This window comes from Pteropus medius, unplaced genomic scaffold (assembly GCF_902729225.1).
Source record: "Pteropus medius unplaced genomic scaffold, Ma_sr-lr_union100, whole genome shotgun sequence".
Classification (NCBI taxonomy): domain Eukaryota; kingdom Metazoa; phylum Chordata; class Mammalia; order Chiroptera; family Pteropodidae; genus Pteropus; species Pteropus medius.
The window spans coordinates 7,320,678-7,348,464 of NW_024340696.1; the positions used below are offsets into that span (position 1 = coordinate 7,320,678).

Here is a 27,787-nt window from a genome sequence, read left to right on the forward strand (position 1 = left end):
ACACTCCAAAATTGTGAAGGATTTCTACCAGTCATCTCTTTGGGAGGTATTGTTCTGTTGATTATTTCCAGTTTTCTATTTGTTGCAAATTATATAATTTATCCAAATTTACAACAAAACATTTAGAACATAAACTAATTTTTGTTGCCAAATTACTAATTAAATTTATTCTCAATGTTTATTTACTTATTCTTTCAACTAACATTTGTTATGCACCTACCAAGTTCAAAGCACCCTTCTAGATGCTAGGAATACAGAGGTAATAAAATATACTAAGTCTCTGAACTCATAGGACTTGTTTTCTGATAGAGAAAAACAAACAAATAAACATAAACAGAGCACAACTTTAGAGAACAATAGGTGTTAAAAGGTTCAGCACAGGGGCAAATTTAGGGGATAGCAAGTGATAGGAGGAAAGGCTATTCTAAGATAAACTGGTAAGGAAGGAAGGGGTGACATTAAAGCAAAGTTCAAAAAAAAAGGGAGAGCACATGACACATGAAAATATGAGAAAACACCATTCCAGGCAGAGAGAATCACAAGTACAAGGACCCAGAGAAGAAATTAGGTTTGTTTCAAGAACTCTTAGAAGTGGAGTGAACAACAATGCCAGTTGTTGGACTGAGAGGATTCTGGCGATGCTAAAACAGAAAATCCCAGAAAAACAGGGATAAGATGGTCATCTTACATGGAAAGCCAAACTGACCAGAGTGGATGAAGAGTAGACAAAGTGGTGGGAGGTGAGTTTAGTGAGGTAGACAGGGGCCAGAAAATGTGCAAACTTTAGAATCTGGTAAAGAGACTGAACTTTTTAGTGTGACAGAAGTCTTTGGAGGGATATAATCAGGAGAATCATGTAATTTGAGTTATTTGTGGTATTACAATAAGTAGGCATCCCCTTTATCAAGAAGGGTTATTGTTTTCTCTGAAGTCAGAAGCATAGAATGTTGGGCAGCCTTCCCATTAGTCCAAGCAATTCTGAAGATCAGAGTCAGAAAATTCTGGGCAGAAGATTCACCTGCCCTCAACAATATTTCTAAAGATATATTAGGAATAATTTTTGTAAGTGCCTCAGGGATTGTCTGTTAAGAATCTGGAGGAAACGGCCTTCCCTTAGAGGAAAATGTTGAGATAAACCACAATGGCTTTGTGTCTGGGACAGGTATGAGTCCCAGACTCTGGCATTACCCATTAGTCACCTCTCAGCCATTTTGAACTGAAGGCACCAATGTGATCACTGATAGGATTTGAGCCCAAGAGCTCTTTATTCTGCAGAAATACTGGAGGCTTTTCTCACTGTACTTTCTGTGTTAATGTCTTTTTTTTATAGTGTATTTCCTGAAAAGTCTCAAAGCAATTTCTCTAAGCTATGAAAATGTCCTTATCTTTTGGTCCAAATGGAGACATATACCCCTTCAAGGCTAGGAATGACTTCCTCTGAATGCAGTCATGTTCAGTCCAAACTATAACAGAAAAATACCTGAAGTCTTGTTTTTTTGGTGCTGTGCTTTACTCCACTGTGTTTCATTTTGTCTGAGGCATAGATACTGAGAAAGAATAAAAAAATTAAAATGACAGAAAAGGAAGAAAGAGGTGGGGAACATTATGAGCCAAGGAAGTACAGGATGAAAGAGGAAAGATGAAGTAAAGGTGAGGGAAGGATTCCATTTAGCAAGGATACCACGAAAAGCTCACTCTCTCTTTTGAAGACCATGAAGGGCTGGGGCAATTCCAAGTCTTTCTCTAACTGAAGGATGTCTCAAAAGACTGAGGTGAGATCCAAAGTGGAGAGGGTAAAGACAGCAAGAAAGAAAAGAAGAAGTTATAAGCACAGCGTTTTTCTTAAATTTCCTTTGACCCTCAAGTCCTCCATGAACATGCCACTGCCCCTTTCTGATCAGAACGTAAAATTATTTCTTCTTAAAAATTGAGGCTGGAAAAAAAGAAGTTTAAGAAATATTATTAATAATTTTCAAACAGTTATATCAGAATGAAAGAATCATTAGCAAATCCTTTTAATTAAATTTCCTTCTATGCCTTTATTTTTATGCTGTAAATTGAACAGAAATCAGTATACAGAAAGATACATGTAGATAGAACCAAATTTATTGTTAAATATATCTAGTTTAAATTAGTTCAAGTAAGTGGATTTGTAATTAACGGGATATTACATAGGTATATATAACATAAAGTATACATAGCGTATACATAGCACAAGGTATATATCACAGAAGGACAGAGCAGATAGACTGTTTAGGAGATTACAACCCTAGAATATTAATCATCACAGTCTTACACAAAGAATAACCCATGTATAATAACTGGTTTCTAAAAGCAGATAATAAACACAGACAAACTGAAAATATATAATTATGTGCACAATCTTAAGAAGAGACTTTATACTGGACAGTCATTAAGAAAAACATCTCAAAATCATGTATGTCGTGTCTTGGGAAGAAGCAACAGAAATTTGAAGAGAAGATGGGACCAAGTCAAGGACTGGCATAAAGGGAAGCATTCCCAGAGGATTACCCTGTTTTAATTTGAAAACAGTAATATTCATCTAGGCATGAGCACAGTACCAAAGAGAATCAAAGGGAGATATACGGGGCTTCAAGAAGCTCCTTGAGAGGAAATTAGATCAATTATCCTTTATTGAGCTTCTCTATGTGGCAGATACCAGTACTTTCCAGTATATTATCTCATTTTATTCTGACAGAAACAGTCAGGGGCATCTCAGCCAATTTAAATGACTATTGTAATAGAGATCTTTAGGGCTCATTCATATCCACTTCTCATCACCTTCTTGGCATTCAGGAAGACTACAATTCTCAGGTGCCATGAAGCCAGGCAGAGCCATATCACTGGTCAGTATTAGCCAGTGAAATGTAAGTGGGAATGAAAAGAGTCACTTTCTGGACAAAGCAGTTATCAGCTTGTATGATGCTTCCATACTTTCTTTTTCTCTTCTGAATAAACTTGGAGGCCACATATGAAGATGGCAGAGCCACAGGATAGAAATTACATGCATCCCTGAGTCATTGATTAGAAGAGGGGTCTGACCCTCAAAAGCTGCCCAATTCACATTGAACTCAGTATGAGTAAGAAATAAATCTTCCTTGCATTAATTCACTGAGATTTCAGGATTTATTTACTATTACAGAAAAGCAGTTTATTCTTAACTAATATACTTATATGTGATATACAGCAGGCAAAGGTAGAGTTAGATATTGAAATCTATATTTACCTGACTCCAAAGACAAAGCACTTTCCACTGAATCATACTACTTTTAATGAGCAATATAAAAACACTACTGATATGTGGTGACACTGACTCTACATGCCTTATAAACTCAGGATAGAGGAGGTATCATTTTTAACTCAGGCTCATCATTGTAGGTGGGCTTTGACTTGGATTTGAAGTGAATGGTGGAGGATGTAGGGAACTATCAAAAAGAAAGGGAGGCTGTCATAGAGGTCATATAAAAACAGGTCATAGAGGTAGACATGAAAATGGCCTATTTGAGGAGAGAGAGAGAGAGATCACAGAGTATAAGATTAGAATGGAAGAAGAGATTTTCTGGAGAATCTCAATACCAGATTGGGGAATTTAGGTTTAAGACAATGGAAAATGGTGGAGAATGCACTGGACTGAGAGTTAAGAACACTGGAATTTTTCATGCTGTCGTTAGTAGCTTCATCTCTGCTGACCATAAGCGCCTCCTTCTTAAAGTGTGAGGTATATCCTGAATAATCTCTAAGATCCCTTCCAGTCTGTGTATCTTCAAGTCTACATCTCAAAGTTCTTTTGTGTGTATTCATTAGTTGTTCTGTTTAGGGAAAATTAGAACCAATGACTTTGATAATCATCAACTTTTTAGTGAAATGTCTAATAATCATCTAGATTTAGAAATGTTCCCATACTTAGACCAGGACATATAAATATGTTTACATTGACTTAGCCACAGGGAATAATGTCACAGGAATGATTCTGCTATTGTAGGAAGTTATGGCAACCTATCCATAGGCTAAATTGAATAACTATTTTTTTTCCTATTGCAAATGGGTACAGCCATCACTGCTTTCTGTTGGGCAAAGTTTACTATTACCAATTTCTAGGAACTTGATCACCAGGCCCTCTTTCCTCTAGTTCTTATTCCATTTCTCTCTAAAGCATGTCCCTCCTAGGAAGTCCCTTCATTCAGAGGCAGAGAGAAAGGTAGTATATATGACTGCATATGAGCATAGGCATACATTGACTATCCTATAAATGCTAGCAATCTGTTGAACACTAAAGATTATATAAATCTTAGCAGCTTTACTGATGCTTCATACACAAGCAGCTGTTGTTTCTTGGTCGCCTGATTAAATATGCTGCAAAATTTCTCCCAAGAAAATCTCACCAAAGTTGATTCCAGCAAATCCTTCATAACAACTCGGCTAGCGAATTCGGTTTCTAAGCAATTCGAAGAAAAGACCCAATCAATAGCAATTCTTTCAAGGGGGTTGCTCTTTTTCCTTTTAAGACAAGGGAGTAATAACGCCTGACCAAGTGTTCTAGTCCTGGCTCCGCCATTAACCAGCCATCACTCAACATTTCCAAAATGAAGTTTCGACTATTTTGAAGAGACATTATATGGATTGAAATGTGTGTTTTTTGACAATATGTCTCTCTATATAATCTGTAACTATTTCTAGATCATATACATACATATATATGTGTTTATATATGTATATATATTCATAAATAAGAAGAAAAATTATGGTCTACATATTTAGAAATAAATTCAGAAAAATATATCTAGCCAAGCCTAAAGCTATTAAAAATCATATTACATTCATGAAATGTTTAACATTTACTGGAGAAATCAAATCAAAAGTCTACATAAAATATGAGTTACAAGTCTTTTGTTCACAAGAATAGGGCCTAATAGGGCCTAAGCCTATGCAAAATTTTTGCGAACTTCTTTGAGTCTGAGTTATCTACCTTTTATTTATGCTTCTACGGTCCCCAATAGTTACCATGTTTGTTTGATTTTCTATTAAAATGTACTTTTAAGAAATGAATCATTCTGTTTTGAATATTGTATCCTTAGCAGAAGGATACACATAGATGGAACCAAATTTATTGTTGAATATATCTAGTTTAAATTTAGTTCAAGTAAGTGGATTTGTAATTCAATAAATTATTGAATGAATTATTGACATTTACATGTAAAATGTATTATTATATTAAAGTGGTACACATAAATTAAATGTCACATAATGACTGATCTTTAGGATATGCACCATATTTTCTTTCCTGCCACAAGACTTTCATATATGCTATTCCCTAAGGCCAGAATGCTTTCCCCAGTGAATTCATTAGTGGTTGCTATACCCCATTCCAACATCTAGTGGTATAGCACTTCTTCAGGCACCTTTCCTTGACCACCGACAAATCCAAACCTTCCTAGTGCATGCTCTGTGTATCCACTAACCTCTCTTACAGCACTTATAATTTTCAAAATTTTATATATCATTGTATAAATATTTGTGTAATGTATGTTTTCCCCTCTAGACGATAAGCCCTAAGATGGCAGGGGCCCTGAATGGTCTTGCTAATCACTGCACCCCTGGGTCTAGCAGTGTGACTCGCATACTGAAGAATCCCAATAATGATCTTCTGAGCTAATGAATAAGTGACTTACCATTTATGCATAAAATAAGAGATTTAAAGAGCAAGAAATTGCCAACAATTTTCTAATATTGTTCAGGGAATAGGATATACAGTAACTGCTCACTTACCATCAGTCGGTAGATTCTGCAACTATGTACAATGAAATCAGTATATCATAGGCCAATTGATATAAACCAGAGTTAAGTTTTTATAGCATCACATCAATATTATAATGAAAATGTATTGAAGGAAACAACATTATTTGAGAACTTGCTGTATTTTATTTATGAATAATGGCTATGTATATAGAAATGTAAAAAGAAATATTCTAGACTTTAATGATTGGCAGGAATGATCTACTAAGAGCATATTTTTTGTTATCGTTTGCTCTAGTTTCATGGTCACCCAGAGACCTGATCTGTAAGTTGGTCTTGATTAATATAAATAATAAGCAAGAATATCCTGTGCAGATATTCAGAGTTAGGTCATCTGCCAGAAACATCCTCTACTATACATTAATCAATTTATATGTCAGTTCCTTGAGTTTAGTTACTGTGTGAATATAATCAAGAGGAAAGTGATATTTATTGGCATATCCATTTATTCACACATTTATTCATTTTTTTATGTATTTCTGGAATGCCTACTAGGTGCCAGCACTGTGCCAAGTATCACTTTGGTGAGCACTGGGCCTGGGCTGATACAGAATTGGGAACTCGGTGTCTGTCTTCTCAGAGTTCTTCTTCCTTGGAAACTACGGAGTTAAGAGAAATGTGGAACGTTGAGTCTGCCTCATCTGCTGCTGTATTGAGCTATACCTGCATTGAGATAGCTGGGATTAGGCATGCAGGCCTTGGGCCTATGTAAATAGAGATGTAAAAGATTGCTGAAAAATTAAGGAGTAATTTCTCTGAGTCAAAATGACCCATACACTTCTTAGTTCTTAACGGAGGCAGCTGGGCTTATCCTACATGGGTGTGGGCACTAACTCTGTGAACTCGGGTAATTGCAGGTCTTCCCTTGAGATGAAGATGGCATAAATGCTGAATATCCTGTCTTATAAAATTAAATAAACTAGCATTAGATTGAAGCCTATTTGTGGCTCATGCGAATAATTACCTTCTCAAGCCTGTAATAACACTGTGGTAGTATACTGACAAAATCTGGAACTGAATTTCCATGCCAAAACTATACCTTTACCTGAAAAAGTCCCACCTCATATCTTGCTGGCTTTTCTCTATTTCTCTGTCTACTCTGTTGAAACATCCTATGCTCGTAATAGCTTATGGTCAGCATCTCAGTAAGAGACAGATCCGCATTCATATCTCAGCCCCACTACTTCTTGGCTCTGTGGCTTTGGCAAGTGATTTAATTCCTTACATCAGTTTCTTCTGCAGAATGAATTCACCTCTGTGTCTCTGGCCAAGTTGCTAAACCTCTCTGTGCCTCAGGTTCCTTCACTACAAAATGCAGAGAACAGTGAGGATTTAAAAAGTTAATATATATATAAAATCCTTGGTACACTCCCCAGCACAGAGTAAACCCCCAATAAATGCCAGCTATTAACTATAATTATTATTATATTCAAATTTCAACTTAATGCTTATTCTTCCAGTGTTTCTACTTCACCAAAAGCAATGAAATAATAGGTTATTTGCCTGGAAAGATTAAGTAATAAGAAAAGGGCTACAAATTCTAAAAATGCATAAGAAAAAACAAAAAAACAAAACATAACTAATCTAGAGGGGTCACTCTTTGTCTCTTAGACTGAAGAAATAATGGAAATAAGTACAATGAGACAGCATAATTCCCAAGCAGCAAATTAATTGAGAAACAGCAAGAAGGCCATGGCACATATGAAGTCGCCATGGTGATCCAGAACAAATCATCTTCATTGGCTCAATCTATTTAATATGTATTACTCCATGTTTCACCAAGGATTTATACAAATGGATACATTGCTTCCTTTCTCTTAGAGCCTCATTTTGCTCTTCTATTAAACAAGAGGGTCAGATGAGATGAATTCTATGGCCATTTGTAGTTCTAAGTTTATATTACCCATTCAAACTAAGGAACATGAAGATGAAAACTCTCGGGTGCCTAGTCCCACTGGACAAGAATTAATGTATTTTTTTAGCCAAAAAAATTTAAATAAATGTGTAACTCAACTTCCTCTTTAACTAAACACCTAGAGATTTTTTTGAAAGATTAGTCTATCTTATATTCTTCATCTGCTTATTTTAAGTTTTGTGAAGAATTTCCATTTGCCTATGGAGAAATTGAATATTCAGCCATGCCCAGCATCTAGTCATGTTTGTCTCCCACACAATCCAAATGTTTTCGTGACATTTTCATTGGTTCAATAAATTACTCTGCAACATATACTTGCCTTTCCTTTGTCCCCCCAAGGAGAAATAAATAAATAAATATAAATGAACCTGGTCTCAGCTGCAGAGATGTTCCTAGTTGCCTCCCACCCACACTCACCCAACTCACCTAGCAGCTGTTCATAGTGATCATTTCAATTAAAACAGAAATCACTTTTAATCAGGAATGCTGGTCGGCTTTGTCTGTTCCGTCTTGTGGCAAAGTTTCCTCAAGTTCCACAGATGCACTGTAGGTGATTCAAACTTCTTTATGTTCGTTATGTTCATATGAGAGTTTAACGTGAGTGAGCTGATATAGAAATAATTGCCTTTATGCAGCTGGGGAGGAGACCTTCAGCTACAGCTCTCTGGGGCTGGGGGCGCTATAGGAATGTTCTTAGCCAACCCAGCCAGTGAGTGACTGCTCACAGACACCTGAAACCACAGACTAGGAGGGCTCATGGAACATAGAGCTCCATACAGAAATTCGTGGTCATCACAGCCTCTTCTGTGTGTTGGGATAGATTCAGAGTCAGGAAGTTTACGTGATCCCTAGGTGTGCTCTGCCCAATCTCCATAGAATTCAGAAGTTTTAATGTGGCATCATGTGTAAGGGTTTTGGAATTCGAATGACCTCAACTGAGTTTTGTACTTTACAAATTATCTGCTTGATGTTTTTGAAACCCAGCCTTCACAGCTGAAAAACAGTAAAAAAGTGGAATATACCGTATAGGACTTTTATGAATATTAGCCAAACTAATTCATTTAAGGTGCTTTAATACTGTATTTGGTTTCCAGTATTGGTACAACAAATGCTTCTTCTTATTATTATTATTAGGGATAAATTATGGCTGTGATTCCTATTGACTCACTCAACTTCATTTGGTAAAAACCACATTCCAAAGTTCTAGACCTTTTCCAAACATATGCTATTGAGTATACAACAAATGTGCCAACAGTGTCAAAAATAAGAGCATGCTCATTGCTATTTCTACAGAGCCATCTGAGATTGGATATTTATTTCTGAGAATGGCTTATGGCATTATTTTAATATGCTTTATAGTCATTTGAAGGATGATGCATGGTAATATGTTCATGTACAAATAGTATGGAGATGAGGTTGAGAAATGTTTCTAGGTGCGATGGGAAGAAATCTTCAAGTGCTTTTAAAGCCTGTAGGAGGCTCTAGTTTGGGCCATTACCAGGCTGCCCCAGTTTATTAAAGATCTCACCCTAAAGTTTGTAATGGATGAAGATGCAATCTAAAATTCTATTAATGTTTTTATCTACATGTGGCAACAGCATCACTTCAACCCAAGCATTATTAGTCATACAACACTTTTCAAACAGCAGTGTAATCTGGTAACTGTTCTCTTCCGATGGTACTGCTAGAGATGCTTCTGATTAAAAGCTACCTAGAAGGAGGCTCAGGACAATTTGTTAAACATTCATAGGGAGAAATAGCAAACATTTGATAAGCTATCAGAGATACTACAATATTTATATTGCTTTAGGTATAACAAAATAACTAACATACAGTGTATGTGAAGAGATCTAGTGCATTGTGCTTTTTATGATTTTTAAGGTGTTGATAAACTTGGCCGTCTATGAAAATTTCAAAGCCTTTGTGGCATGTCTACTGCATGCATTGGCTGAAGAGTTGATCACAACCTCCAATTGTGAATTGAGCATATGGATAGAATTGGAACAAAGAGCTAGAATCAGGGACCCATACATTTCAGTCTTAAACATTACTTACAAGGCACATTTCATTGGATACTAATTTTAGCCCTGACATGTTATTATCTTCATTTTAAAGATGAAAGAAGGTGATGCTCAGAGAAGGGAAACAACTTGCCCATGATCTTATAGCTAAAATGACAGAGCTGAATTTTAAGTTCATTAATACAAATACGATCTCCTCTTACCTAAATTAAAAGAAGAGTAGGAGTTGAATGATGAGGTCTGAGGGATACTAAAGACCTGCCATGGCTGCGGGGCTTCTCCTTGAAGCAGGCACTTCTTCTAACATTATGATAATTACAAACTGTGAGAGGGCTTTTTTCAAGCGTACCTTTATTTAATGAGTGCCAACTATTTGTTCAGTCTTGTTCTAGGCCTAATGAATAGAGATGTAGAAAAAGAGAAGAAGGTGGAGAGAACAAACACAATCTCTTAAAATTAGCTTATAATCATCAAATACATGTAAAGAACAGCTTGGGAATTCTGTTATTTAAACCAGCGTTTGATCCAACAATAAATTTTCTGGCTTATGCTCTGTTTTAAAGCAGATCTACAACGCACCAGTAAGCCTACAACCTGATCAATCCTCCCCAAAACATAATTGAATGTCATTCTGTTGGATATATTATATCATGGGTTTACAGAACAGGAATGACAATAATACCTCCCATGTAACCTTACTATTGAACAAGAGTTGTTTGAAATCCAGTCATTAAATCATCAATTACCACACTTAAAACTGCTAATTAGGTTTATAGATTAACTAATTTGAGTAATAAACTACAAATCATTTATTTTGAAAAAAAATATTAAACACGACTAACATAACTGAAACTCTAAGATAAAAAAATCACTACACCATGAAACAACTTTGAAAATAAACCTAATTATGTAGACTTAATTACTGACTCCTATAAACCATGTGTATAAATCATTTGACTTTGCAAACAAACTGGTATCTGACAGGTATTTAGTAAAGTAAAATTTTTTTACAAAGCCTTAAATTTTACTTAATTATGTGCTATAAATATAAAATGAATTCAGAGCATAGCGTGAGAATCTCTCATTTGATTATGAAGTTGCTTGTGCCCTTATTAGGTGAATATGAGCTGCGTTTGTTGCTGTTGTTCTCTCTATATGCCATGGTTCTAGATTTATTTTTCTAGAACGTAGCTCTGTTCTCTTCTTTAAGACCATATCACTTCATATTACTAACTAACCTTTCAGGAACTCTTTATTGACAGGTCATACAATCTGTTGTTGTCTTTTTTTCTGGGTTGGCATTCATCACTTTCTTGGAACTCATTAAACTCTCTTTCTAGCAGTACCTTCCACTCCCCCCCCCAACTCAAACGTGGCTTATATTTTGCTATATTATTATTATTTGCTATGCTGTTCTTTCCATGGGTGATTCTCTTCAAAACCTACTCATCCTGAAAGTTAGTGACAACACCAAGTGGTGGCTCCAATGAGCCTAAGCACAATCATCCATAATATCCATTGGTTCACTTAAGTGACCTCAAATAAACACACTTTCTAAACTGAAATAAACCTCAAATGCAGGTTAGGAGACTGAAAACGAACACGCACTTCATTATGAGGTTATTTACTAGCATGTACTACTCAACCTGCAAACAAGCAGTTCAAAGGGAACACGGGATCAAGAATACAAGCAAGAGGCAAGACTCTAATGTCCTTTCTGTTCTACAGAGATGTAAACTGAATTTGAAGTCATTAATTGGCGTATTAGAATGACAAGTCCACTTAATCAGAGTAGCTCAGAGTCACAGACTCACAGCATTTGCCATATATAGCTGGAGAACAGATCGTGTCAAGAGTCAAAAGTGCTCTCATTAACACATATAATTTTTTTTATTATGTCTGATATACATACTCCCACATTCTATTCTAACTGCAACACTGGGCCTATAGCTAGTTAGGCAATAGTTCACCATAAAAATAAAATAGCATGTGCTTGCTCTGCCAACGTAACCTTGTGACAAGTCACGTAGGTAGAGGTACACCCTCAGCTAATCCTTTAACCTGACCACCACTGCAAAACAACTTCTGAGCTGTTTCAAGGTAATGTTTCAAGGTCAAGCTGAAATACTAACAATGTGGGACATTTTCTAGACATATCCATCTTCTTTTTGCAACTGAGAGTAACCTTTCCCTCCAAACCATCAAGAGCTTCTTTGGCTGCTTTCGTGAGTTTTCACATTTTATTTTCCATAAAAACCATAGGAGCGGACAAGAGTATATCAAGCCTGGTATTGGCCAGAGACTTCATTGAGCCATTTATTAAAAGAACAAAAGAGGTGAATGAGGGGTTGTTGATTTCTTTTGCTGCTTGAGTGAGTGAGTTAATTCTCCTTTTCCAGATGGCTGTGGTCCCGACCCTTAGTTCTTTGGATCCTGACCCTTAGTTCCCCATCAATATCGTGAAGAGAGAAGCTGAAGAGAGAGCCACAAATGTTGACAGATATCCAAATGACAGAGACACATATGGAGTAAATGCACTTACTTGGCCCATTGCCATAAAAATGATATGAGAAAGAAGTGGTTGTACCTTTAAAAGAATGGAATACAGCAAGCTAGACTTTGCACATTTCTTAAATGAACCAATTAATCAGTGGTATAAAAAAAAATACCAGCTTCTTAAACATAAAGCCAATAGAACAAAGAAATAAAAGGAAAGAATTTTTTCATCTGTTTCTGTATGAGATATAACTATGCACCAAACAGAAATGAAAGGAGTTAAAATGTAAAGCAAATAACTGTGAACTTGACACTCAGGGCCTTTGATGTTGCTTTTGTAATGAGATTCTCCTATCAACCCCATGTACCTCCATTTCACCAATGAAGTATCAGGAAATAGTGTAACTTGCCCAAGATCACACAGCCCCATGTGGCAGAGCTAAGATCCAACTGTAAATCTGACTCTAACATGCATGCTGCCTCTCTTGGCTGAGCAAGTATGGTGCTACTTTCTATAATAATCACTAGAGAATGGCATATTATAGAATAGCTATTTAAAGAGAAAGGTGAAACTGTTTTGAGGGACTAAAAATAGATTGAGGTTGAAGAGAAGTTCCCCATGCCAGAGAGATTAATTAAAAGTAGATATTTAATAACATTGTCATTGAAACACAGAATGGCAGCTGTAATCAAATCCATAAAAGGGGTGAAGTATACAAGCTCCCAGTGTGTGAAGGACACAGCTATTTCTGAAATCAAAACAGTAACATGAAGAGATTACAGTTTGACCCATTTCCTGGCATAAGAACTTGGTATTTCCAGATTGCTTCAGAACACCAATAACCTTACCACAGCTTGAAAATATTATTTAGGATCAACAGATCTGCAGGCAATGTTGAGAATGGATGCTGAGGCACTTGAAACAGATTTATCTATTACTTAAATTAAAATGTTATTAATATCTTATATGCAGAAATGGCCTGGGGGCCAGATGGCTGCACTATCGCATGTTCTAAAGCTCACAAAGCACATTTGATTTTGGTTTCGAACTCACAATTTCTGCATTAAAAAAAAATTATTAAAGCTACATATAGACCCCATTCTCAGTAATTAAAAATGACTTTTAAAGACTTCTAAAATGCTTATAGCAGACAGAGGACACAGATTTACTTCTAGGATGATTTGTGAAAGGCAAGTGATATGGCATGAATGGTTATTTTCTCCAGACATTCATATTCTCCTTCAGTGATAACTAGGGGAAGTCAAAATGTTTTCCGTTATTAGGGATTGAACCCTGTCCCTAGAAGCTGCAGATCACTGTGTTTTTAAGAAAAATAATTTGCTTTAGGAACACATAAAATGTCTTATCTGCAAAATGACAACATTCCAATGAAAAGTGGAAAATGCAATTTACTGTTTTGCTTTTGGGAAACATTTGGATATTCATCTAAGTATAGCTCCTTGGAATGGCTTTGTCTATGTGACCCATGGAGATGTTTGTCAGAAATTACCACTTTCATCTGGGTTAATGATAGCTTCCCCTGGAAAGAAGTATCCAATAATGATATTAAAAAAATTTCATTAAAAAATAAAGAAATCAGAAACCACCCTTAAAAGACAGTGGACTTTAACAGCTTGGACTTGGGAGTGGGATAGATCTAGGTTTAAATCTCAGCTTCGACTACTTAATCGTGATTTGACTATGGCTAATTTATTTTTAACTTCTCTGATATTTAATTTCCTAGTTTGTAAAATGAGAAATTATTAAATAAAATAATGTATACAAAGTACTTATATAATATTTGAACTGTAGTAACTACTCAATAAATGTTAGCTATTGTTATATTAGATTGAACCACGTGAAACTGCCACTTTTGTATGACAAATCGAACATTGGCGGTTTTATATGATTTCATAGAATTCTAGCTTGCATTATAAATTTCAAAAGTGCTGAAAGAGAGTGGAAAGTGAAGGCTTAACTTGCCTAACCAGATCAAAGGAGAGGAATTCCCCAAAAGGCAAGGAAGCATCCAACAATACCCACAATCATACGGCGATATAATTAGATCGAAAATGGTATTGAATTTTTAGAAGAAATGGCAAATTTCAGATTCGAGCATGGGACTGAGGGTGAATTCTTTGACAAAATTTGAATATCCAGGATGGTGGAGGAGTAACTATCTACAGGCTTATATTTTTTATTGATTTTTTTTTTTAAAGAACCTTAATAGATCAAAACAGAATAAAAAAAAAAGAACATGGAAAATAGTCAATTTCACATACTCTCTTGAGTAACTTTTCTATGACTTCAACTCAGGATAACAGTTCAATGACAACAAAGAGGATTCCTTTACCCTGTTCATATCTTTTTTACAATTTTTTAAAAGCTATCTTTGAACTTTTTTAAAAAAATTTTCATGCCCAGAAGGAAAAGTTGTAAAAATATTTTTAATTCTTATAAATTGCAGGCAATGCCCATCCTATTTTTCATATGTTTTAAAGTCATTCTAGTGGGCAATTTTTTTGTGGCTGTTACTGGGAAAAATACTAAGGCTATCCAGAAAATAGGAGGAACGTGTATTTAAATTCATCTTGATAAGGACCAAGGCTCCCCTAAAACCTTGAAATAGCCTAGAATTCTGAACACCTCTGCCTACACTCTCCAATTCTATTGTCGTGTATTTATACTCATATTCCATCCTTCAAGTAGAAATGCACGTCAGTTCACAAAAAAAATGGATGTGTCCCTGAGATTGTCGATTATAATAAAACATTCTGCAGTTGAATGATTTTTACATTTGCTTCCAAAACAGAAGGTGTTCTAAGAACCATATAATGCTAAATAGACACACTGTACCAAGCTCACATTCACACACACACAAAAAGAATATACAGTAGAGAATGAAGAGAGCAGGGCTCCGCGATGAGGTTGGAGAGTTAAACAGGTCCCCACCAAGGGCCCCGAAGGCCATCTTAGGATGTGTTATTTTACATTCTGAAAATTTCACCCTCGTGTTAGAGCGGAGAGGAAGAATAAAGAGAATCCAGGTTAGAGACCCATCCTGTCGTCCCTTCAGGAGATGGCGGTGAAAAGGAACCAAAAACCAATTTGGGCCGAGGACTCAGAGGCAGAGTCTTCTTTTTGATCAGTTCTTTGGTCTCCAGAGGTAGCATAACTATGGACAACGGTTGGGGGAAGGGGTCGCACATGCCCCAGCCACAAGCCTCAGTACCGACTTAACGTGGTCTCCAACTTCTGCTTCTTGAGTTAGTTGTACTAACTGAACATCAAGGGGCCAGAAATACTTGGAAAACATATATTTTTCTCAGCAAGTTTTAGTGTTATTTTAAGCCAGAAATTCCCTCCACTTTGTAAACTCAACTATCAGGAATTTAGTATGTCAAGTTGATTTATGATAAAAGATGCCTTCTAGTTTTTTGAAGGACCTCTTCAAGGATCTTTGCCAATTAGCTCAAGGAAAATTTTAAAAGGCAGGGGAGGGAGTGGTTGAAAAGACTCTGAACCACATGTAGAATTTGATAGAAGCAAATACAAGCAGTGCTCATAGGAAATGTTTCAGATAACTACCCTGTAAATCTTTTTGAGTCCACATTTTCTCTCCTATCTGATATTTTCTTCACATATGTTCCATTCTCCTCTGCAGAGTGATTTCTTCTTCTTACTCACAGCAGCAGCTTCCCCGTGACTGCAAATTACTTATGGCTTTGGTTTGCCTGTGAAACTCTTACTCTGACACAGGGTGACTTTTCTACCCTACAGCCGTCCTCCTTCCTTTGTCTCTCAGTTCAAATTTTTTCTTAGGCATCTAGATGGGAAATTTCAGTTTGTGGTTGCTTTTTCTCTTGGTTCAAATGTTTGCCCAGGAAACAATAGATTATCATATTAGGAGAGTTTGGTTAACATGACTGCCCAATTTTTGAGTTTCTCATCAAGTTGGATCAATTTAGAAGAAAAAGTTGAGCCTAGAAGAAATCGAGTTCACATCACAGATTCAAAAAAAAATAATAATAACTACAATAATTTTAAAAAAAATACAACTTGAGTTTTCACTCTAACCAACATCTCTAGAAAGTACATAAAAGGGCAATTTGGGTAAAGCTAATGTTCACCAACGTACTTTAAGCTTCCCCTGGTCAAGTAAGACTTGTACATTGGGTATCTTTAATCTGTTGTTGTGCTATTACATTCCCTAATAGCCCCAACCACCTATGAAATGCTATAAAATTTAAGAACAGAGAGTTGCTTCACAATGCCAGTATACACATATCATCTGGCTGGGTTTTAAAGTTTGGAACGTGGTGAAGACAAGCGTTTTCCTGGTCTGAGGTATTTATTTTTTCCTTTGGAGACACCATCACTGGGCTACTCTTGGAAAATGAAGGAGAGAAAATGAGACATCACTTTTGGCTGTGCGGGAGTCACCGGCGAAGGAAGATGGCTGGGGACAGCTCACAAAGTACACTCCATTTTTCAAATTCCTAGCCTTTCGTGTGCAGGACAGACGCTCGAGAGCCATCTAGTGGTGTAACATCATAGAACTAAAACATTGAGAAGAGCCAGGTTTAGACTTGAGGGCAAACCCATATACAACTCCAGTGGAATCTTACTACCTCTGGGAACAATCTCACAAAGAGGAATCATTCATTTCAGGAAGGCAACTCTGGCTGTAGATGTCCTGGGTCTAGGAAGGCAATGGACATCCTCTCGCTCTGCCTCATTCTCTCTGACTATAGCTTCCTGTAGCACTGTTTCAAAATGTGCATCATCTAGTGACCTAGATGTGGTGGAATTTATAAGTAATAGTTATTTCAAACAATGAATCCATAAAATTCAAGACTTCATCTATCCAGTAGAAATTAGAATCTGTTGGTGACCTTATTAATGACTTCTACAGAACTTTACCTATTTTCAAATAAACACTTTGGGGCTGAGGTTGGGTTGTCAAGGGTGTATAATGGCTTTATGTTGTAAGGATAGAGTTTTATTTTAACTGATATTTGTGATGCTTGAGGAATAGAAGGAATGGAAGCATTATCCTGTCCCTGAGACTGAAAACTAACCTTCCCTATAAAGATTTGGACTGGATGAGATTGATTTGCAGTAGTTAGAAGAAGTTTTCCTTAGAAACTGCACTGGTACCTTCTTTCTATTCATTTTGCATTTCTTTTACTTGGGAAATGAATTAAGCCCTGTGGCAGTTGTTGTCAGACTTCAGTATGCATCAGAATCAACTGAAGGTTTCTTCAAATGCAGATTTATGGGCCCTACCCTAAGAGTTTCTGCTTCACATAGGTCTGGGAAGAGGCCAAAAATTTGCATTTAGGACAATTTCCCAAGAGATGCTGATACCTGATACCATTGACTTTGCGAACCACTGATGTGAGGAATCAGGCATGGAGGCCCACCTTTTATTGTCTCTCTAATTTAAGGATAAGGCCCAAACATTCTTTCCCAGCTCCCGATGTGCAACAGGTTTTTATTGTTGATAATTCTTCTATTTTTTAAATAGACCTGATTCTTTAAATGAGATTCTTCACAGAATTCCATTATATAAAACAAATCAAAATAAAGCTGCTCTAATTAAAATGAAGATTAGGGAATATCAGCTCACATGGCCTTCTTCACTATCCACAAATTTCCACAGCTTATATTGAAACTATCTCCGCAGTACCTCCAAGCCATCATGGAAAAACAAAGCAGTTGTTAGTATGACTGCTGTCCCATTAGCTCCTCCCCAATGGTCACTAGCTACACAGCTTCTCAGGAGCTTCTGCTCATCATACGGACATCTCTCACCAGCTGTTCCATGCCAGCCTCAAATCCATTTCCTACAAAGTGTCCCTTTTGCACCTCACCACTATTTACCAATGGGCGGGGTGGATTTTTCTTGTGAGGGTAACACTTGATGATAAAATTTTTGTTTCACAGAACTAGTCCATGAGATATTGGGAACAGTATAGAACATTAATAATGCTTGAGGAGCATCTTCTTCACAGCCTGGTTCTTTAGGACTTGCAGGAGTAGCGCACCGTGATCACCACTGCCCCAGATGCTACCACTGCCACTATGCTCCCTACTGACCCCTCCACACTACAAAGCAAATAATTTTTATTGATATATGATTTATAATTTATCCCAAACAATCACAAGTATTTATGCGGGAATACTTTTAAATCATACCTTTTAACTCGATATTTCTTTTCTTCGATAGCCCAATACTAGTTTATTGTAGAGCAGAGAGAAAGAGCAGGTTAAGAACTGTCGTCAACTTGAAGACTTTCTAAGTCACAGCCTGTATCGAGCTATCTATGGGAATACATAACCATGTGATTTTTTTTCCTCTCCAAATGAATTCTTGAATCTAAACCAATACTCAATAGCATAAAGGTTAAAGATTCTGTATCTCTAAGTACTAGGCTTGCTTTAGGTTATATATCTAAAATCAATTCGCCTCAGGCTGCTGAGAATTGTATTAGATCCTGTGAGATAAGAGCCAAAAAAGAATAGTCCCATGATTTTACTATTGGAGATCCCACCCATTTTGACGATCAAGGATAAACAGACTGGTCATATTACAGACAGGTACATTTTTGTTATTGCTGTACCAACAACATAAAGGAGAGTTTTAAAGAAACTCACTACGAAGTATCTGTTCACTTTTGGCTTGATGTTTTCTTATTTTTACAGATTTAATGTGAATTTCTTTGAGCATATTTCAAATAATCAATATTCTTTCTCCATGAATGCATATAGTCTCTATACCCATTGTCAAAGATCTGTTCCTTAATCTGAACTATAGGGAGGCCCTATTCTGAAGTCATTAATATTTATACCTACTACATAATTTATTGGGGAATCCAAGGCTCTTTCAATGAGGTCAAAGGCAAAATTGGCTAATGTAAAGTGTAGATCCAGAAGTTAGGAATGAGTAGGATGATCCAGAGGTAAAGACTAACACTTCTTACAAAAGCCAGTCCTGCAGATATCATTAAGAATAACATTAGAAAATCCAAATGTGTGTGTGGATTCAAGAGGTGAATATAAAATGAGCAATGGAAGATAAAAGTTAAAAAGTCATTTTCTAAACAAATACAGAGGTGCAGAATTAAACTAAAAATAATAAGAGTGGGCCAACGTCACATAAGAAAACAGACATAATAAATGCTTGGTGACTCTATTTTATGGGTTTGTATTGCTAGGCATATAGATTGAAGTGTATATTCAGAATACACATATAACATGTCATAACAATTCCCAAATGTTTTGTCCACTCTTTTCTATTGCTTATGTGAGACACACCAGATGCCTGAAAAGGGGGATCTAACAACAGGAAAAAAAAAATCAACCAAATTAAGTTTCCGAAGGGACAATAGTGGAATACACATTTAAAAATATGATCTTGTTTTCTGTTCCAATCCCTTAGAAATTGGTGTCCACTACCATATTATGCAAGTTGCCTATTTATTTAGTCACAGATTAGTTCACTCTCTATGGAGCACACAAATTCTCAAAGGAAACTTTACAAAAATTCTTCAAATGACATCCATCAGGGGCTTTTTACATAGAGTGCATAAGGACCCTATCCGTGGCAGGGTGTAGAAGATGTGACATTAAGAAATGAAGGTGAATTGCCTGACTTTCACATCGCAAGGTGATCCTGGAATCATAAACATCTCTCAAGGTTTACTGCTCTAGCTCTAGCCACTCTCTCTATCTCATAATTAAGATCTATATGTAACTCTCTCCAAATTCACTATTTTTAGACTTGGGAAAGAAAAAAGAAAAAAAGGAACCACCCCCTGCTTATCCCACCCTGGAAACAACTGTTCAATTTTCTATGAAAAAAAAAAAATCAAGTATTTTATAATACACTGAGGAAATTTGGATAGCCGTCCAAATAAATCCTCCAAGCCAACAGACCTATGATTTTTCAAGGGTTGTTACAAAGACTATGCCCGTAAGCCAAATAAGCATCATCTTTGGGGAGATTTTATTTGTGTGATCAATTCATATCTGGACAGGTCTTCTGCTGGTTGGCATAGCAACTAACTGAAGTTCATTGAACTTTTAGATGTGTTTGCTAACAGTCTAAAGCCAATTTTTCCCCAATAGGGACCAGAAAAGGCTGTCTTTGTTAAACCTCTCTAGTTGCATTCAAAAATACATCATTTTATTCTAACCTACAAACACACACATTTGAGATTTGGGAAGTAATATTAAGAAAATCGCTTCTATCGTATAATCCCATAATAATTTTCCTCTATTTTCTGAAAAAAAAAAAAGGCTAAAGTTAAATATCACTCTATTTTTATCGATTTCTAGGTCTTTTCATAGTAATCTTAGGAGATTTTTTCCAAGAATTTTTTTTAAGATTTTGTTGAATAGTCTGAGCAGTGACTTTGAAAATGTTGGTTTTTACTTTAGCATTGATAAAGTTTTAGACTTGAAGTTGTTAGATCTTTGCTTCTTAGTCAGGTGAAGCTCTCCAGTAAATCATTTTCATGCTATGTTTGTTAAGCAAAGAGTTAACCAATACATATAGAGAGAAAGGCTTGTCATAAACCTGTGCAAAGCACTGTGGAAGATGAAGAGCAATAAATGCCATTGGCTTTTCAATAATTTATAATACCATTTTTTTAAAAGGATTAAAGAAAAACTAGCAAAGACAATGTCTCTACTACAAGGAACAATACAAAAAAGACTTAAAAAGAACAAATTTCTAGTTATTTCCTACTCTTTCCTTGCTTAATTCCCAATTTTGAAAGCATTATTACTAGGAGAATTGAAGAAGCTTAAGGCGTAGGGTAGTTTCCTCCAGAAGAATGTAGTAATCCTAACCTATGTCTACCTTAGAGAATCATCTTGCTATTTAAATAGGTAAGAAGAAAAGATAGCATTTAAGAAATCATCCCCTTATGAAGAATAGAATGAATGCTATTCTAATTATTTATACAAGAAATATTCTTGTTTCTTGATTTTTCTTTAAAGTCTGCAAGCAGTACCTAATTTTCCCAATTTCACAAAGATTTTATTTGCCTCACTTCTTTGGCTTTCTAGAGTAGAGGAAAGATGTCTCAAACATGGTTTTGTAGTCGTTTGTCGATTGTGAATCTGTTGGAGGCCACACTGACTTGATTAAATAATTACAATCTAACTACTCACAAAGACTGTTTCCTTCCAGCCTGGACTCCAGCCAATCTACTGCCAATGAGGCTGTTACACTTCAATGACTTTATTGATTAACAGCGATTAGGTCAGGTTGCTGACAATGTGTAACTGACCACTGCTATTTATAAACAACCACTTGGCAACCCCCCCGAACTAGGGCTCAGTTGCATGTGGTTTTGTGGGCAGCCGAGCCTGGCCTCCTGTGTCTGGGGGTCTTTTATAATGAAGCTGATGTATTGTATGGATCTTCATTCATAAATGTCCTTTTTGAACTGAAGAGCCTACCTTTGTTTGATTCAGAAAAGGGGGAAATGAGAAATGTTTAGAGCTGGGGCTGCAGGAGGCTGTGGGCATATGGAGAAAAGGAGAGTTGAGTGCCAATTCTGAACAAAACCCTACTGTGGGATTTTGAAGGGGGGCATGTAGAGTGAGATTTAACATTAACCTATACTGCCATCCTGTGGAGAAAAAGAAAATTCTTGTCCCAGTGAACATGCTTCAAGAACTGCAGGGAACTTAAAGATAAATAGGAGGCCAAAGGCTGACTTCAAACAGTATACTTTTAATTAAAAATATCTTGGAGTCCACGTTATTGCTTTAAATTACAGGCATTGGGGCACTTTCTAGAGTATTAAACAAAGCAATCCTCCGGGACTACTAACAGCCTCTATGGGCCTGAGGCCAAACCTCTCTTACACAAGGGGAAGGGCGAGGCTCTGAACCTAAGTTCTTTCATCCAAACTCACAAACCAAGAAAAAAATAATGAAAAGTTTGCAAACAAAACTCTCTAAAGCTTAGACTAGAGAAAAGAAGAAAAGGCAAGAGACATAAATTTCAATAACAAATAAGTATGAGTAGAAGGGAAATGATAGAAGAAAGCGTTCGATTTGAAACCAAGTGACTCTGAATTTAAGCCTTGGCAATCATTTCCTGAGTGTTCTTAAAGGAAATTATTCCCTTATTCATGTCAAAGAAAAATAGTACCAGGTGGAGTTAAACAGGAAAGGAAGACATTACGACAAAAGTACTAGAGGACTTTAGGGGGAGGTTTGATCAATGTGATTAGACCATCTGTGTTTGCTAATTGATGCTTATGAAAGTTAGGCTCCTACCTTCCCACAGAGACTGATAGATAGGGTCTCAGTATTGATGATTACACTTGAAAGGGTTGGCTCCCACGTCTTTGAAAGAAATTCCTAGATTGTAAAACTGGTAAAGCTTGGGAGAATTTTTACATTTCCAAGGAGCAGAGAAAGAACTTAACCATTACAAGTTTTCTAAAGTAAATCTTTAAAAAAGAAAGGTCTTTAAAAACGAAGGTCAGGGGCCTAATGTCAAGGAGAAACTTGCCTAAAATTTAATTAGGTCAAAGGGAACATTTAGGTCATCTTGGTGAATCAGTCTCCCAATCTGTAAAATAGCCAGAGTAATCTCAACTGTCTTTATCTACAAACGTGAATGTGGGCATTGGGGAAAATATTAACAAAAAAGAAGTATGTAAATGTGCAGGAAACCACTAAATACAGTCAATGTTAACGTATTGTTACTATTTTTCTCCATCTTACTTTGGGAATATGCAACTAAAAGGAAAAATGTTTCTACAAAGTAGAGGCAGGTCTAACAAAACCAATCTCAGATTCAGGTTTAGCTCTATAACTTACTAAGCATGGAGGCTTAAGAAAGTCATTTAATTTCTCTAAACTTTAAGGGAACTGAGTGCACCAACACTTACCTCACATGGTGGTTGTAAAATTTAAATTAGAGAATATGTGAAACTCCTAGCACAGTGTTAGCCCTTAGTGAATACTAGCACAATCTAAAGTTGCATTATTCTAGCTCTGTGTTGTGGACTAATTTCTAACATGATTTTCTTATCCCTGATTCGATTCATGCATCTGGCTATTTTCACAAAAATATGATATTATAGACCACCTTCAAACTTAGTGTCTTACAAAAATGAGCATTTATTTCTTGAAAGAATGTATGAAAATGTGCTGTAGGTTTCATGGTGCTTCACAAGGCTGGGGTTCAAGAGATCTAGACTGGATTTGGCTAGACTTCAGTCTAGGTTGTAGATATACTTCAGCTCTGTGCCATGTGCCTTTATGTATTCTGGGACCAGTAAGCTATTATGGTATGCTCTTCTCATAGTGATAGCCCAAGTGCCAAAATATAAGCTTTTGCTCATGACATATCTGTTGAAAATCAATTGGCTAAACAAATCATATAGGCAAACTGAAAAGCAAGAGATGGAAATATATAAAATTCCAGAAGGGCAAGAGGATGAATATATAATATTACTACAAAGAAATAGAGGACTAAAACTTAATCTCCCACAGTATATCATCCATTTTTTGTACATGTCGTAGCTTCCCCTGTATACCTGGGTGCCCCCAATCTTCATATCTTCAGTGGTGATTAGTTATGGAAGTAAAGAAAGTATTTGAGCATAAAGCAAAATCTAGGAGAAAAGTGGGAATATTTTTAACATGTTCCCCACCACATATTTGGAGAAAAACATGACCCAAACAAAATCTTGCATCTTTTTGCAAAAACATTTCATTATGCAGGTTTTTATATTTTTCAATTTTTCTTAAAGGTTTTCCCTTATTGAGAGGTATTCTTATGACAAATTAATGAAATAGAGATGCCAGGCCAAAGCAAGGACTTTGAATTTGCCAAATACAGGGCAAGTAAGCAATTATCAAAAGGTGATCAAGAGATGGATAAGAGTGAGTACTTGCCCCCTGCCTTTTTTTTAATCTCCTCACCTCCTACTCACATCCCAACTAACAAATCTGCGTCATTTGAGCTGAAAGAAGAATTCATCTCTGAATATAGATCTGAGTTAAAATCATTCTGCAATGGTCCTACTGAGAACAATGCCATCTCTTAAAATAACTGTTTTCAATCGTGACCTTCAGTGCGTCTGAAAGTTTGTGATGATGAATAGCGAATGGTGAATGGCATGCTACAGAATGCAGTCCCTAATCACTCACGGAGAAGTCACATAGGATTTTCAATCTTTCTGTTTATCCCAATGCTTGGAAAAGATCACTGAATCTAGACCTATATGGAGCTACCAGACCGAATTAGAAATGAAAATTTTCATTTGAACCAGCTACTCAGTCTTTTGTGAAACAATTTGGGGGAAGGGGCGGTAAGAAAGACAGTGTGTAATGATGGCGTGCACAAACTTTGGGGTCAGACATGTGTGCTTAAATTGTGGCGTTACATTTAATAGCTGTGTGACCTTGAGCAAGTTGGTAATTCTTTTGCATTTCAGTAATGATATCTGCAAAATAGAAATCATCATCACTCATGGGGTTGTTGTGAAGATTTAGCATACTAATATATGTAAAATATGGCACATAGTTAAGTATAATAAGTACACAAGAGAAGACAGCTGTTGTAGTAGCTATTATAATGTATTAGAGAATTTGTTTTCAGCAAAGAATAAGAAACCCAGTCTGCTCCTACAGGGGTAGAACCTGAACTCAGGATGACAAATCTATGCTGTGGACAAGGCAGGGCTGTGGGATAGGTGAGGAAGGAGTTTGACAAGACAGGTTGGCGGATTTGTAGGGAACACATCTGGAGGAAATGTTCCCCCAGAAATGTGAAAACAATAACAAAAGCACCTCTTCTTAAACTACTTCTTCTCCAAGGCTGAGCATTGAAAGTTTCTTCTGGGATGTTATATTCAGGTCAATGACCCTGAATTTGATGACTATTGTAGTGTAAAGTATGCTTTTCAGCCACTGGAATAAAGGAGGGAAGGGCATGGTGGTTAATGTTATGTGTCAACGTGACTGACCCAGAGGGATGCTCAGATATTTGATTAAACATTATTCTGGATGTGTTCGTGAGGGTGTTTATGGATAAGTTTAACACTTGAATCCACAGAGTAAAGGAGATTGCCCTCCACACTGTGGGTGGGCCTCATCCAGTCTTCTGAAAGCATGAATAGAAGAAAAAAAAAGCAGAGGGAGAATTCTCTCTCTTTATATGACTGTCTCTAAGCTGGTACATTGGTTTTCCTCTGCCTTTGAAGTTGAACTCAGACTGGAACATACCCCGTCATCTCTCCTGGTTCTCGGGTCTTTGGACTGGGACTAGAACTCTACCATTAGCTTTCCTGGGCCTCTAGCATGCAGCAGATCTTGAGACTTCTCAGATGCCACAACCATAAGATCCCATTAATTATAATAATTTATATATCATTTTCTACAGAGATATTTAGAGAGACAATCCTAAAATAGTACTCAAAGGCAAATAACCCTAGGAATTCCTCTCCAATGTCTGTATTCTTAGGAAAGCAGATGACAATCAACATCCTGGGTAGCTCCGAAGGAGGAGAAAAGCAGCTAACTGTCAGGGGGTCCACCTAGAACAAACTTTGAAGGGCATTACCAAAAACTAGAAAAATAAGGAGTTTCCAGGCAAGTAGATTGAACACAGGAATGGGGAATTATAGAAGCAACACTGTGTAGATTCTGGGAGACAACAGAGGGACTTCTGAGAGCAAATCACAATGAGTCCCACCTGAGTAGGGAGTGGGAGTAAGGGGAAGAACCTCCACTTGGGAAAGAAATGGAATCGACGTTACCAGACTTTAGTCTTGTTGGATTGTGTTTGGAGCTGAGGATTAAAATTAGGCCTCAATTTAGACATGGGGTACAAAATGGTGTCTTGTTCTCAGGAGCCAGGTGGAAGCCTGGTCACTGGTACTAAAATGCAAAACACAGGAGGGCTGGAGGCTGATATGTCTGGATGTGAGGCACCAGGGCTGCTAATTAGAGTCCTACCAAAGCATCCAGACAGAGGACAGCTCTGATCCAGGCTCAAAACTGCCTTGGATAAGACACCTTGACAAAACTTTCATAATGATCAGACTACCAAATAGGCTTTTGAGCAGTGAATCTCCCTGAAATGTCTTCTTCCACGCTCATGGAAAGGAGGAAGTCCCTGCTTTTATCTTGGTCCAAGTCCTTACATTCATGAAGCTTCTTCTGGTGAAATCCCAGAAGAGAGGCTAGATTTACAGACAAAATCCTGAAGTGCCGGCTCAACTCACTGTACTCATGATCCAGTCTCAAACTGTTCTTTCATCTCTGAGTGGTACTGACTCTCTCATCTTTAACTCTACTATATCTCACACTTCAGACGTGATGCTCAAGACTGTTTTCTTAGAGCCATCCTTGGATACCTTCTTTGAATTTGTTGAAGTAGAATCATAGATACACAGGGGTCTAATTACTGAAATAGACTTAGAAATTAATGTTCTCCATCTCTGTCAGAGCTCTTGAAGGCAAGATGGATTTATTGATCAGACACATGCAGGGGCTTTCCTTTACCCTGCCCACGGCTCAGAATATGTCTGCTAAACAAACACTCTACCATACTCTGGACAGCAACATGTTAATCTATATGAAAGGAAGAATAAGAATAGGTTTCCTAGGTACAAAATTTATCATTTCAATTTTTTTAAGACTTAGGGTGGGATGCCAAGTAGCCTGGCAGGGAACCCTTGGAAAATTAAAGTGTGAGATTAGACCTTCCAGAAAAAGGGCGATGGTTACCACAATAGACTGTCTTTCCTGATAATCTTTCCTTCTGCTCTTCTGCCCCAGGGGTATGAGTAATCACCACTTGTGTTGAAGTGAATTTGAATTTGAGATGAGAAGTTACCGACTTTGAGAAGGTTAATAACTCATTATAAATGTCTCTCCTTTTGAATTAGATTTGGATTGGAAACCTTTTCGGATTCTAATGTTACAGGGGCAATAAAATATCTTAAAATTCAGCAAGCCAAATGGTTTCTGTCTCTTCCTGAATTTATTCTTATGTTCCAGTGGGAAACTAGGCAATAATTCTTTACCATTACTGAACTTAGTAACATTGGAAGTTAGCAGAGCAATTCGTAGACTCTTTCTGGCCCTTTCCCTTCAACCTACTCTCACCTCAATTCTCTAATCATTTGAGATAAACCATTTTGAATGAAAGCAATGAATATGTGTGAACAGATTCTATTACCAAGCCCGAGTTCACGTATCTGACTCTTCGAAAGGCTAAAATTCAAAACATCAGAGTTTGGAATAAGAAAAGTTTTATTGATCAAGAAGGCACCAATCGAGAAGATGGGAGAACTAATGGTGCCCCAAATCCATCTTTCTCATTGGACTAAATTAAGTGTTTTTAATGAGTTAGCGAGTATAGGTATGTGGAAGTGCTGGCTGAGCAAGTTTTCATTGGAGGACCTTAGAATTTGGCTATTATATGGTAAAGAGGTGTCAACATCTGATCTTCCTGGACAGCAGACCCTTTGCTTCTGAAAGGGTTTCAGTGAT

General features: G+C 36.8%; 2 long non-coding RNA genes across 11 annotated transcripts in view; one reads left to right on the top strand and one right to left on the bottom strand.

Annotated features, from left to right (window-relative positions):
- The window catches only part of LOC120605280 (uncharacterized), a 225,130-nt gene that overhangs the window by 25,587 nt on the left and 171,756 nt on the right, over positions 1-27,787 (top strand). Inside the window, exon 3 of one of the 9 annotated variants that reach the window (XR_005653598.1) lies at positions 24,037-24,055. The exons of 6 other annotated variants lie outside the window; for them this stretch is intronic. This is a non-coding gene — a long non-coding RNA (uncharacterized LOC120605280). Of the gene's footprint in view, positions 1-6,309; positions 6,329-12,149; positions 13,334-24,036; positions 24,056-27,787 lie in introns of those variants that run through there. 2 more of the 9 variants (XR_005653584.1, XR_005653585.1) reach the window with 2 other exon arrangements.
- The window catches only part of LOC120605301 (uncharacterized), a 181,108-nt gene that overhangs the window by 6,716 nt on the left and 146,605 nt on the right, over positions 1-27,787 (bottom strand). The gene's annotated exons all lie outside the window — the stretch shown is intronic.